This window comes from Taudactylus pleione, unplaced genomic scaffold (assembly GCF_031769625.1).
Source record: "Taudactylus pleione unplaced genomic scaffold, aTauple2 ptg000250l, whole genome shotgun sequence".
Lineage (NCBI taxonomy): Eukaryota > Metazoa > Chordata > Amphibia > Anura > Myobatrachidae > Taudactylus > Taudactylus pleione.
The window spans coordinates 5190637-5203884 of record NW_028284652.1 but is presented as its reverse complement, the minus strand read 5'-3'; the positions used below and the strand labels follow the sequence as shown (position 1 = coordinate 5203884).

The following is a 13248-nucleotide window of genomic DNA, read 5'->3' as shown; positions in this document are numbered from 1 at the left end:
CAGGGGTGCCGGGGATAGTCCTGGGCTATCAGCCTGGGCCTGGGGTGCCCTGAGGAGGGGGGACCCCTTTATTGGGTTGGTCCCCAACTCCCCAAGGATCCACGGCCTGGGCTGACTAGCGGTCAGGGGTGATGCTGCGGCTGGGGGACTCGGTGAAAGGGCTCCCCTGGCTGTGGCATCACCCCCCCAGTGCGGTGCTGGTTCTGGGAAATACAGGGGGAGCCCTATGCAACTTTTCCCCCTGTATTTCCAGAACCAGGACAGGCTCAGAGCCCTATGCTGGTGGCACTAAATACGGGGTACCCCTACGTCATTTGTCCCGGTATTTTGGCAACCAGGACAGGTTCTCAAAAGCCTAGTGCTGGTTGTGCTTAATACAGGGGACCCCTACATCATTTGTCCCCTGTATTTAGCACAACCAATACTGGGGCTCCAAAGCCCGGGGATGGTTGTTTTCTGGGGGGTGGGGCAACACCTTTTTTTTTTTTTTTTTTTAAACACAGGCAGCCAGTCATGGGTGTGCTTAAATGCAGGGAACAAATGACAGGGTTCCCCCATATTTAAGCACAACCAGCACCGGGCTAGTCAGAACCAGCCCTGGTTGCCAAAATATGTGGGACAAATGACATAGGGGTCCCCCGTAAGTTGTGCAACCAGCACAGGGCTCTGATCCGGTCCTGGAAATACAGGGGGGAAAAAATGAGTAGGGTCACCCTGTATTTTCCAGGACCAGCACTGGACTATTTCTATGATGCCATAGCCAGGGGAGCCCTTTCACTGGGTCCCCCAGCCGCAGCATCTACCCTGACCGCTAGTCAGTCCATGCCGGGGATCCCTGAGGAGCCGGGGACCCCCACCCAATAAAGGGGTCCCCCTCCTCAGGGCACCCCAGGCCCAGGCTGATAGCCCAGGGCTATCCCCAGCACCCCTGGGTGGTGGGTGCTGGGTTGTGTGGTGCATTTTAAAGAATATTTTCTTTTGCCGGTGAACTATAGGTCCCAGCACATCTCCCTGCATGCTTGTACTTTGAAAACCACAAGTACCAGCATGCTGGGCATTAGGGCCCACTGCCACCTGTAAAAAAAACATATTAAAATAACACAACACTTTACAATATTATATTTTATTTTACAGGTCTTCACCTGGGAGATGGCAGCCTTTAAGCTCTTTGCATGGCCGCTGCCACCCCAGGACTTAGGCATCTACGCCTGGTGGGCGTCAACCCGCCAGGGCTTCGACGTCTTCACCTAGTGGGCGGCAGCCTGTGATAGCTCTTTTTCGTGGCCGCCGCCCACTTGGACTTCCAGTGTCTTCGCCTGGTGGGCGCCCACCCGCCAGGGCTTCTGGGGGGTGGCTGCCACTTCCCCAGGGCTTCTATGGTCCTCTGCAGGTGCTGCCGCCTCCAATGACATCACGAGTTGGGATTGGCTCGCGGCGGCCATCCAATCCCCCATAGACTACTGCACAAAAGAGTTCCTAATTGACAATGTCAGAAAAACTGACAGTTGGAGCATTTAGATTACTCCCAAATCCTAATTTTTTGTTTTTGCCCTGAAATTAGGCATGCAGCACCGTGCAACAGTTCTACCCGCCCCTACCAAATTTCAGATCCATATCTCCTATAGCTTTTGAGGTGTAGCCTCTTGAACACCCTGCCCCCCCCTTCGGAATTCTCTATGGAGAAATCCAGTTTTTTAGATGCAGCCTCAATATAAGAGCACAACTGTGATATATAGAGATAGAGATATATAGATATAGATACATACATATATACAGAATTGGAATTAACCCTTAAGCGACAGGTATGCTCAGTGAAATAAATATTAGCTTGTGGATAATGCAAAAAACAACAAACAAATCTGGATATAAAGTGTCTCGTGCAATCACTGTAAATTCATAACGTGCAATAAATAATTAGTCAGGTGGACCAAACAATAAATATAGAGAATAGAAAGTGCCTGTGCGTTATCAATAAATACACATAATAATAAATAAATAAATAAGTAAACAGTTGAGGTTCTGTGCAAAATACAGCCCTATAAACTAAGGTCACTTAGGAACAAAAGTGCCAATGCAATGAGATAAAAACAAAGAAAATTTATTTTTTAAGACAAAGAGTAAAAAGTGCCCATAGTTAGGCAAAATATATGAACCATCATAGAAGTAAAAAATGCAACATAAATAATTAAAAGAGAAATAAGTTGTAAACAATAGCAGCTTATTTGAGTATGTAGAAAAGTTAATTCTCTCAAAAGTTCATGAGGCAGGTAACAGTCACACCCAACGCGTTTTGTACTATGACTTCATCAAGGGGATAGTGTGTAGGTGTAATGGTCAGATATTTATAGGAGTTCAACCAAGGTCAGGTATCCGCATCACTTCCTGTATACAGGAGCGCACCTATAAAAATCCATTTAACAGTACAGCTATAGCCTTTCAACGCTTCTTCAGCTATATTTAGTTTGTAGCAGTAATTAGTCTTTAAACATTGTGCTTGTGCGTAGTTTAAAAAACCTTTTCTTAAAGTCGTCAATAGGGCTACTTCCGCCCTTCTCGGCGTTACTTCCGCCCTCACTTAGGCGCATCATATCCGGCATGTCATCTCCACGTGGGTCCAAGGCGCGCGGGGACTTTGTCACGTGCCCTCCGTATTTCATAGCGGTGTGCGTCAACTCCGTTTTCTGAACACGTGTTCAGTCATAACATACAGGCCTCTCAGTTGACCGCGTTGTAGGGCGTCACTTCCGCCCTTCCTTCGCGTTCTCCTGTGTTGTTATTCTGCCCTTCTGCTGTTTTATAAGGCGAGACTTCCGCCCTTCTCCTGTACATCATGTGAATCATTTTTGCCCACACTTTAAAACGGGCTTACATTCGTTATTTCTTCAAATTAATCTAGACTTCAAAAATAAAAGGACAATATTAGGATATGGTCCTAGCATGGATGTTGAAATAAAATCATCCCCTTATTAATGTTATGTTAGAAAAAACGTTAGCTTCCAAATTATCATATAATATGAGTAATAATTCTTGAACCAAGCATATAATATTTAAAAACATATAATAAATCGTAAATTAAAATTGGTGTAACTAATTCATATTATATTAATGCATATATTCAAAATATTAAGAATGTGTATGGAATGTATGTAGCTGGACTAATACTGTAGAATAAAATATCTAATATTAAATATTCAGTCTCTAGAGAGAATTTCCAATGCCAGTTTTGCGTTATTTCCTTTTTACTTCTGGAATGTGGAGGATTCTTTTAGTTCTTCATTTTTCTGAGAGGGATCACTGGAATTTGAAAGTTCTTAAGTTTCTTAATAGTCATCATGTGGGAGCATCACTGGGGTTTCTTTATTATTTCTTCTTTATATTTTGGACAATATTCAGGAAATTTTCATATTTACAACACCTGGGATTCCCAGGATGTCTCCATTTCTGGTACTAGTCAGGCCCCACCATATTGAATTCTCAGTCTTAAAACTGATATTGCAATCTGGAGGTATGGTTGTAAACCTTAGCATATCTTCTTATTTCTCCTCTTCAGGATATGCTTGTAGATACTTTCTGTGTGTGTGTTATGGTTCCCTTCTTAGGCAATGACTTGGTTTTATTTCCATTACCAGGGTAAATTTGCAGCACCAGATATTCCCAAGGGGTAGCCCTCCTTGGTACTGACCTGGCCCAATCATGCTTTGCTTCCAAGATCAGACGAGATTGGGCTCACACATGATGGTATGGCAGCAAATAGATTCATTCAAGACAAATCATGCCAGATTTTCTACTAAACCTGATCTTCCCCCAAAAGAGATAATTCTTTGGGGTACTTGTCAGGCCCATCCACATAATAGATGGTGTATTAGTAGACAGGAGTTGAACACATCACAGAAATGGAGCTATTTCGTAATAGTCATTAAAACCTTTAGGTGATAGTGTAGCCAGTTTGAATATCCAGAACATTTCCCTTCTTGATAATAAGTTGCCCAGGTCTCCTCCTCTTTCTCCTAAGGTTACATGTTCAAATGCTTTATATGAGATATCATCTGGATTGGAGTTATGTACTATTGAAAAATGCTTAGATACAGCATGCCCCTCTACCTTATTTTTAATATTCCGAATGTGCTCCTGTATTCTTAACTTAAGTGGTCGCTTGGTTTTTCCAATATATTTAAGTCCACAAGTGCATTCCAGCAAATAAATAACCGACATAGAATTACAATTAAGAAAACTTTTGATGGTATACTCTTTGGATGCATCTGAATTTGTGAAGGTTTTCCTTTTGGGGTGGAGGAACTTGCAGATATTACAGTGTCCGCACTTATAACTTCCAGTACATTTCAAGGTGTTCATAGTACGTTGTTCTTTTTCCTTTAACATGCTTGGTGCTAATAGATCTTTTAAATTCTGAGATTTTCTGAAGATGATTTGTGGTTTTGGTGGAAGGATCTTCTTCAGAACTGGATCCATGAGCAATATACTCCAATGTTTATTAAAAGACTTTCTGATTATATTCTCATGACCACTGTATGTAGTAATAAAAGGTACTATCTCATTCTCCTGTTGTTGTTTTTCTGTCTTATATTTCAATAAATTACTTCTTTCCAGGTGTTGGGTTTTCTGTATCGCTGTTGCTATTGTTGTTTCTGGATATTCCTTCTCTCTGAATCTATTAGCATACACTTCCATTTGTTCATTGCAGATTGTGGCATCACTGCAATTACGTTTTATCCTATAGAACTGGGAGTAGGGGATGTTCTTCTTCCATTTATCCAGATGACAGCTTTTATAATGCAAGTAACTGTTAGCATCTACTCCTTTTATGAAATTCTTTGTACAAATCTTATCACCTGTTGCTGTAAGAATCAAGTCTAAAAACTCTATACTAGAGTCACTAAAATTAGACGTAAACTTCAAATTCATATTATTATTTGAAATGTGTGATATAAAATGATTAAAAACTTCTTCTGGTCCTTCCCAAATCATTAAAATATCGTCGATGTACCTTTTATAAAAGATGATATGATCCTTGAATGGGTTATTATTGTATACATAATCCTTTTCCCAACATCCCATGAACAAATTGGCGAAACTAGGGGCAAATGTCGTGACCATCGCCGTTCCGCATATTTGACGATAAAGTTGACTTCAAAATTTAAAATAATTATGGGTGAGTATAAAAGACATAAGATCACATAAAAATTCTTTGTGAGGAACTTCAATCTCTGCATCCATCTCTAGGAACATTCTGGCTGCGTTAATACCTTTGGAGTGTTTATACATGTATATAAGGATTGGACATCGATGGTTATCCAATTAAAAGTCTGTTTCCAATGTATACCCTCTATTTGTTGTAGTACACTTGTAGTGTCCTTGAGATAGGATTCCAATTTTGTAACATATTTTTGTAAAAAAATGTCCACATATTTGGAGAGATTCGAGGTAAGTGATTCAATGCCCGCTATGATAGGCCTGCCTGGAGGTTCCGTGATAGATTTATGAATCTTGGGTAGGAAGTAAAAAATCGGGGTCGTGGGGTTTGATTTTATTAAAAATTGAAATTCTTCTTTCGTTAAAATATTTCTTTGTAGACCATATAATAATATAGGCCCTCATTCAGAGCCGCTCGTTAGCGGCAGTACGCTCGTTCCGAGCGATGTTTGCACATCTGCGCATGCGTACGGTTTTTAGTACGCATGCGCGAACCAGTCAGTGCCGCCGAAAATCGTTTGTACGCTATATAGCGAGTGCCTGCTATTTTGAGTGACAGAATGAGGCGTATGTGGGTGGTAACAGGGGAAGGTGCTTGAAAATGGGGAGTGGAGAACCGAACGCAGGCGTGCTTAAAGGTCAAAACGGGCGTTTTATGGGTGTGTATATTTAAAACAGCAGCGTCAGTGACCACGTCACTTGGTTATTTTAGAGCCAGAACTGCTCGCAAATTTGTGGTAGCAAACACCAACCACAAGAATAGCGAGCAGTTCATACACTGGTCGATGTACTCGATTAATCTAATAAATAGCGGACATGACGTATGGTGCGAGCGGCCAGGGGGCGTTTTTAACAAATAAACGAGCGTATGTTTTGCTCGCTCGTTCAGACTTAGAGGTGTGAACAGACTGCAATGTGCGTACGGTTCATTTGAATAGCCACCCCTTGTTTTTAAACGAACGACCGCAAATAGCGAACGGCTCTGAATCAGGCCCATAGTTCTCAATTCCTCTATGTAATCTTCAGCTGGATCTTTTGATAATTTTTCATAGGAAATTCTATCATCAAGAAGTCTATGAGCTTCCTTCAGATAATACGCATGGTCCATGATCACCAAACCCCCCCCTTTGTCAGCTGGTTTTATAACTACCTCCTGGTTCTTTTTCAAGTTTTTAAGGGCTTCCTTTTCTCTATTGCTTAGATTTTGTTTTTTTATGTTATCATGATTCACCTCATTGCTGCATAGATCCTTTTTGATCATATCATAAAAAATATTCAGGTGATTCCCTTTTGATTCTAACGGATAGTACACAGATTTTCCTTTCAAACCAGATTTTGAGGTAGAAGCAACATAGTTTTTTAAAGGTGCTGATTCCTTCTTTAAAAAATGTCGTTTAAGTGTCAAGTTTCTCACGAATTTATTTAAGTCAATAAACGTCTCAAATTTGTTCAGGCTTTTCGTTGGGGCAAAGTTTAGTCCCTTGCTCAGTAGTGTTACTTCGGAGTTGCTTAATGTATATTGAGATATATTAAAAATACCTTTTGTCTTTGGATCTATTTCAGGTTTCTCCTTTTCAAGTTTCTTCCTCCTGCCACCCCGTTTTCCTCTTCCTCTCTGTGTCTCCTTTTTAATGGAGACGCTGTACTTATAGTTTCTCTGAATATCTGTTTCCTGTGATTGGTATGATCTTGTGCTGGGGATAAAAAAAGTTCGTTATCACTATTAGAGTCTAGATGTTGTAGTGTTGAAAATCTATTCTTGGACTTGATTGCTGTAGGGCCGGTGTATGCATATTGGTCTTTATTCTTTCTATAACTGAATCTCCTCATAGGTGCTGGTCTCCAGCTGGGTCCTGCCCCAGTTTCATATCTATTGATATTCTTTTCTTGTTTCTGGAACCTACTCCAATTTTTCACCTTATTGGATTCGTAATCTTTCTTATCTCTGATAAATTTCTTTTCCTTGCTCTTCATGACAGATTCTTCAACTTTTTCAATCTTTCTCAGTAATACTTTTTCATTTTCTCTAAATTCTTCCTTTTCTTTAAATTCTTCCATCTGGGGTCCCATTTTAATAATATCTTTCTCCAGATTAGAAAGTATAGCCTTTTTCTCTTCTATTATTAATTTAATAAGTTCAATTGAACATTTGTGTAGAATGTTATCCCATTTCTTTAAAAAGTCTGAATTGTCAAGACCAAAAGTGGGATTCTTAATAAGTCTCAATCCTCTAGGGATCCTATTGACGGAGATATAATGTTCGAGACCCCTTATGTCCCACCATGCTTTCACTTCTTTGGTCAGCATTTTCTCCATCTCCCAGAACATATTGTCAATGTTTTCTGTGGGGACATTTTCATGGGTGGGTATACTTTCATTAAACACCCTCTGGTATAGGTCACTTCTTTTGTTCATTCGATCTTTATTTTTAAACATATTTTGCAAGTGCAGGGTGCTGGTAACCCAATTTAGCACAAAGAGACAATATAGAAAAATAGATGGGTACAGCACCAATCTTAGCAAATTTATGAATTTATGAGACAAAGAGATGAACTATTAACTGTTTAACTTGCACCTCAGCCCGTAAATAATGTAGGCGTCAGCTCTGGGTAAATAGGACAATACTAGTGCAAGTATTAAGAAACAAATAAACAGAATTGGAATTAACCCTTAAGCGACAGGTATGCTCAGAGAAATAAATATTAGCTTGTGGATAATGCAAAAAACAACAAACAAATCTGGATATAAAGTGTCTCGTGCAATCACTGTAAATTCATAACATGCAATAAATAATTAGTCAGGTGGACCAAACAATAAATATAGAGAATAGAAAGTGCCTGTGCATTATCAATAAATACACATAATAATAAATAAATAAATAAGTAAACAGTTGAGGTTCTGTGCAAAATACAGCCCTAAAACTAAGGTCACTTAGGAACAAAAGTGCCAATGCAATGAGATAAAAACAAAGAATTTATTTTTTAAGACAAAGAGTAAAAATTGCCCATAGTTAGGCAAAATATATGAACCATCATAGAAGTAAAAAATGCAACATAGATAATTAAAAGAGAAATAAGTTGTAAACAATAGCAGCTTATTTGAGTATGTAGAAAAGTTAATTCTCTCAAAAGTTCATGAGGCAGGTAACAGTCACTCCCAACGCGTTTCGTACTATGACTTCATCAAGGGGATAGTGTGTAGGTGTAATGGTCAGATATTTATACCCCATTAGGAGTTCAACCAAGGTCAGGTATCCGCATCACTTCCTGTATACAGGAGCGCACCTATAAAAATCCATTTAACAGTACAGCTATAGCCTTTCAACGCTTCTTCAGCTATATCTAGTTTGTAGCAGTAATTAGTCTTTAAATATTGTGCTTGTGCATAGTTTAAAAAACCTTTTCTTAAAGTTGTCAATAGGGCTACTTCCGCCCTTCTCGGCATTGCTTCCGCCCTCACTTAGGCGCATCATATCCGGCATGTACCCCAAAGAATTAGCTCTTTTGGGGGAAGATCAGGTTTAGTAGAAAATCTGGCATGATTTTTGTTGAATGAATCTATTTGCTGCCATACCATCATGTGTGAGCCCAATCTCGTCTGATCATGGAAGCAAAGCATGATTGGGCCAGGTCAGTACCAAGGAGGGCTACCCCTTGGGAATATCTGGTGCTGCAAATTTACCCTGGTAATGGAAATAAAACCAAGTCATTGCCTAAGAAGGGAACCATAACACACACACAGAAAGTATCTACAAGCATATCCTGAAGAGGAGAAATAAGAAGATATGCTAAGGTTTACAACCATACCTCCAGATTGCAATATCAGTTTTAAGACTGAGAATTCAATATGGTGGGGCCTGACTAGTACCAGAAATGGAGACATCCTGGGAATCCCAGGTGTTGTAAATATGAAAATTTCCTGAATATTGTCCAAAATATAAAGAAGAAATAATAAAGAAACCCCAGTGATGCTCCCACATGATGACTATCAAGAAACTTAAGAACTTTCAAATTCCAGTGATCCCTCTCAGAAAAATGAAGAACTAAAAGAATCCTCCACATTCCAGAAGTAAAAAGGAAATAACGCAAAACTGGCATTGGAAATTCTCTCTAGAGACTGAATATTTAATATTAGATATTTTATTCTACAGTATTAGTCCAGCTACATACATTCCATACACATTCTTAATATTTTGAATATATGCATTAATATAATATGAATTAGTTACACCAATTTTAATTTACGATTTATTATATGTTTTTAAATATTATATGCTTGGTTCAAGAATTATTACTCATACTATATGATAATTTGGAAGCTAACGTTTTTCTAACATAACATTAATAAGGGGATGATTTTATTTCAACATCCATGCTAGGACCATATCCTAATATTGTCCTTTTATTTTTGAAGTCTAGATTAATTTGAAGAAATAACGAATGTAAGCCCGTTTTAAAGTGTGGGCAAAAATGATTCACACGATGTACAGGAGAAGGGCGGAAGTCTCGCCTTATAAAACAGCAGAAGGGCGGAATAACAACACAGGAGAACGCGGAGGAAGGGCGGAAGTGACGCCCTACAACGCGGTCAGCTGAGAGGCCTGTATGTTATGACTGAACACGTGTCCAGAAAACGGAGTTGACGCACACCGCTATGAAATACGGAGGGCACGTGACAAAGTCCCCGCGCGCCTTGGACCCACGTGGAGATGACATGCCGGATATGATGCGCCTAAGTGAGGGCGGAAGCAGCGTCGAGAAGGGCGGAAGTAGCCCTATTGACGACTTTAAGAAAAGGTTTTTTAAACTACGCACAAGCACAATATTTAAAGTCTAATTACTGCTACAAACTAGATATAGCTGAAGAAGCGTTGAAAGGCTATAGCTGTACTGTTAAATGGATTTTTATAGGTGCGCTCCTGTATACAGGAAGTGATGCGGATACCTGACCTTGGTTGAACTCCTAATTGGGTATAAATATCTGACCTTTACTCCTACACACTATCCCCTTGATGAAGTCATAGTACGAAACGTGTTGGGAGTGACTGTTACCTGCCTCATGAACTTTTGAGAGAATTAACTTTTCTACATACTCAGATAAGCTGCTTTTGTTTACAACTTATTTCTCTTTTAATTATTTATGTTGCATTTTTTACTTCTATGATGGTTCATATATTTTGCCTAACTATGGGCAATTTTTACTCTTTGTCTTAAAAAATAAATTTTGTTTTTATCTCATTGCATTGGCACTTTTGTTCCTAAGTGACCTTAGTTTATAGGGCTGTATTTTGCACAGAACCTCAACTGTTTACTTATTTATTTATTTATTTATTATTACGTGTATTTATTGATAATGCACAGGCACTTTCTATTCTCTAGATTTATTGTTTGGTCCACCTGACTAATTATTTATTGCACGTTAAGAATTTACAGTGATTGCACGAGACACTTTATATCCAGATTTGTTTGTTGTTTTTTGCATTATCCACAAGCTAATATTTATTTCTCTGAGCATACCTGTCGCTTAAGGGTTAATTCCAATTCTGTTTATTTGTTTCTCAATACTTGCACTAGTATTGTCCTATTTACCCAGAGCTGACGCCTACATTATTTATGGGCTGAGGTGCCAGTTAAACAGTTAATAGTTCATCTCTTTGTCTCATAAATTCATAAATTTGCTAAGATTGGCGCTGTACCCATCTATTTTTCTATACATACATATATATATACACACACACACACACACACAATACAAAATGTACCCTTATATCGTGCGTACATTGGTTCAGCTGCACCAATTAGGTGGTCCTCTGCTAGTAGAGGACCTGAAAATAGAAATGGAAGAGAAGGGGTACCTTTGGTGCACTACAAACTTTGAGTATTAATTGAATAGAAGAAATTTCCACCACTTAGGGGGATTTATTGCAATATTAGCTGTTGGTCAAACACAGCCTTCTAGTTAGTCTTCAAATCACCATAAGTTTATGTTTTGGATATTATTCATAAAATAAAAGCCCTATGGTAGCCCATAATTCTTATACCTGAATATTTTATTCTTTGTATATCAATAGAGGTAAAAATATAAACAATTTACAATACAAATCAATACATAAATAGCATAAAACAACTTTTAAAACTGCCCCAGCACAGAAGGTTAGAGGTTATCTGCCACCTACACCTTTACAGGTGTGAGCTCTAAAGTGGACTTCTTATGTGGTAGGTGCAGGTTTTTCAAAGTGATGATCCTACGCGTTTCGTCCACCTACGGGATGTCATCAGGGGTAAACACTTAAAAAAAAATAAAACATGTGGTGATAAATACAATCGCATATTTACAGTGTATAACAGATATATCCATAATTATGTACTTGTAATCAATTTTGATTAAAATGTATACAACATGAAGACAGAAGAGAAGATTCAAATAACAGAAATGTATCCAATCAGAGGTTTAACAATGGCTACTGACAACTGACACATAATAAAAGTACATACCAAAATGGAACTGGTCTGAACAAACACTTGATGATATGGAACTGGTTAGAACACTCAGTGGTATAAACTTATTTTCTGTCCCTTGATAGGGAGAAATTCCTAGAAAGGCTCTTAAAAGCCTAATAGGAGATGCAGAAAATTAATATTACATAAAATTTGGTATTTATTTTCAATATAGTCACATGTCATAAAAAACAAAAGAATAAAATTCATGATAAATTCAGTATATACCAGATGGTTCTTATAACCCTTATATTGTAGTGATTGGGTCTGAATACCCCTCAATAATATAAGTTTATTTTCTGTCCCTTAGTTGGGAAAGGCCCAAAAAATGGGTCTCAAAAGTTTATAGAAAAGTAGAATATTAATTCTACTTTATAAGGGCTACTTAATTTTAAATATATTTATTAGGAAAAGAGGATTAGTACATACCAAATAGTTCTTATAACGATTTTCCTGGAACAATTAGATGGATGTTTCTCAACCAATAAATGTAACTAGTGTATAATGGACAGTATTGTACCTTTGTTAATATAAGTACATTTATTCAAATGACAACATAAACATCCCTATTTAATGAGAAGGATACATACCAGATTCCTTAATAGCAATTTAAATATGAAGATGCATCATAGACTCCCTATGTGTAAAAATGCTGAGACCCAGTGCCAAGCAAGTGGTAAAACCTAATATGGAGGACAATAATATAATATGGATGAAATTCCTTCCTTTATTTTATTGGTTTATTGGTTTTCTCTAAGGGGCAGTGATAATAACTCAAAAGTATTTATCGATTATCAACACATTATACATATATATATATATATATATATATATATATACTGTCGAAACTAGATTATTGGCTGAGACAAGATCAGTTTAAAATTGAATTGCAGCGACACCATCTTGCAACTGGCCGCAAGACGCCATTTTGCGAGATGGCCGCCTAAGCACCATTTTAGATAAACTCACACTTTAGTACATGTGGCGATAATACTATTAGCAAGTTACGGCGATTCACTAGAAGCCTATTTCATGACTTTACATATTATAAAGGATATATTTCAGAAATTACTTTACAGTATGCCAAAATTGATTGCATTAGCTGAATAAAGCAAATGACTAAATGACAACTAGCTTGTGTAGATAAGCTTCCTGGACAGTGTCTGCCCTCACTACAGGTGGTCTGGCTAGAATACACACCTACATTAGCAAGCTTACTGCAATTACATGACTTCAAAGACTAGAGTGTCATCTTTGGTCTGTCTCTTGTAGCTGGGCTATTTGCATTTCACACAAGACACTGGGAGAATAAAGAGTTTTTCTTTTGAAGCCTGGGACAGGTGGGGGGGACTGCTGGCAGAGTGGGCATGTGGGACTATCTGGCTCAGCATGTCACACTGGTAAGATGTTCACTTAGTGAGAGTTAAGGGCACCCTTCCTCATACACACATTAATACGTCTTTATATCAAACCCCGAATACTCACACATTACATATTCACACTTAAGGTTTAATAAGCTTTAAAGTATATGATTTAAGTT

At 38.3% G+C, this 13248-nt stretch overlaps 2 pseudogenes; one reads left to right on the top strand and one right to left on the bottom strand.

Moving 5' to 3' along the window:
* Positions 1 to 3633: 3633 nt before the first annotated feature.
* Positions 3634 to 3752, bottom strand: LOC148515349 (5S ribosomal RNA; annotated as a pseudogene).
* Positions 3753 to 8770: 5018 nt separating this feature from the next.
* Positions 8771 to 8889, top strand: LOC148515348 (5S ribosomal RNA; annotated as a pseudogene).
* The last annotated feature ends 4359 nt before the right edge of the window (positions 8890 to 13248 follow it).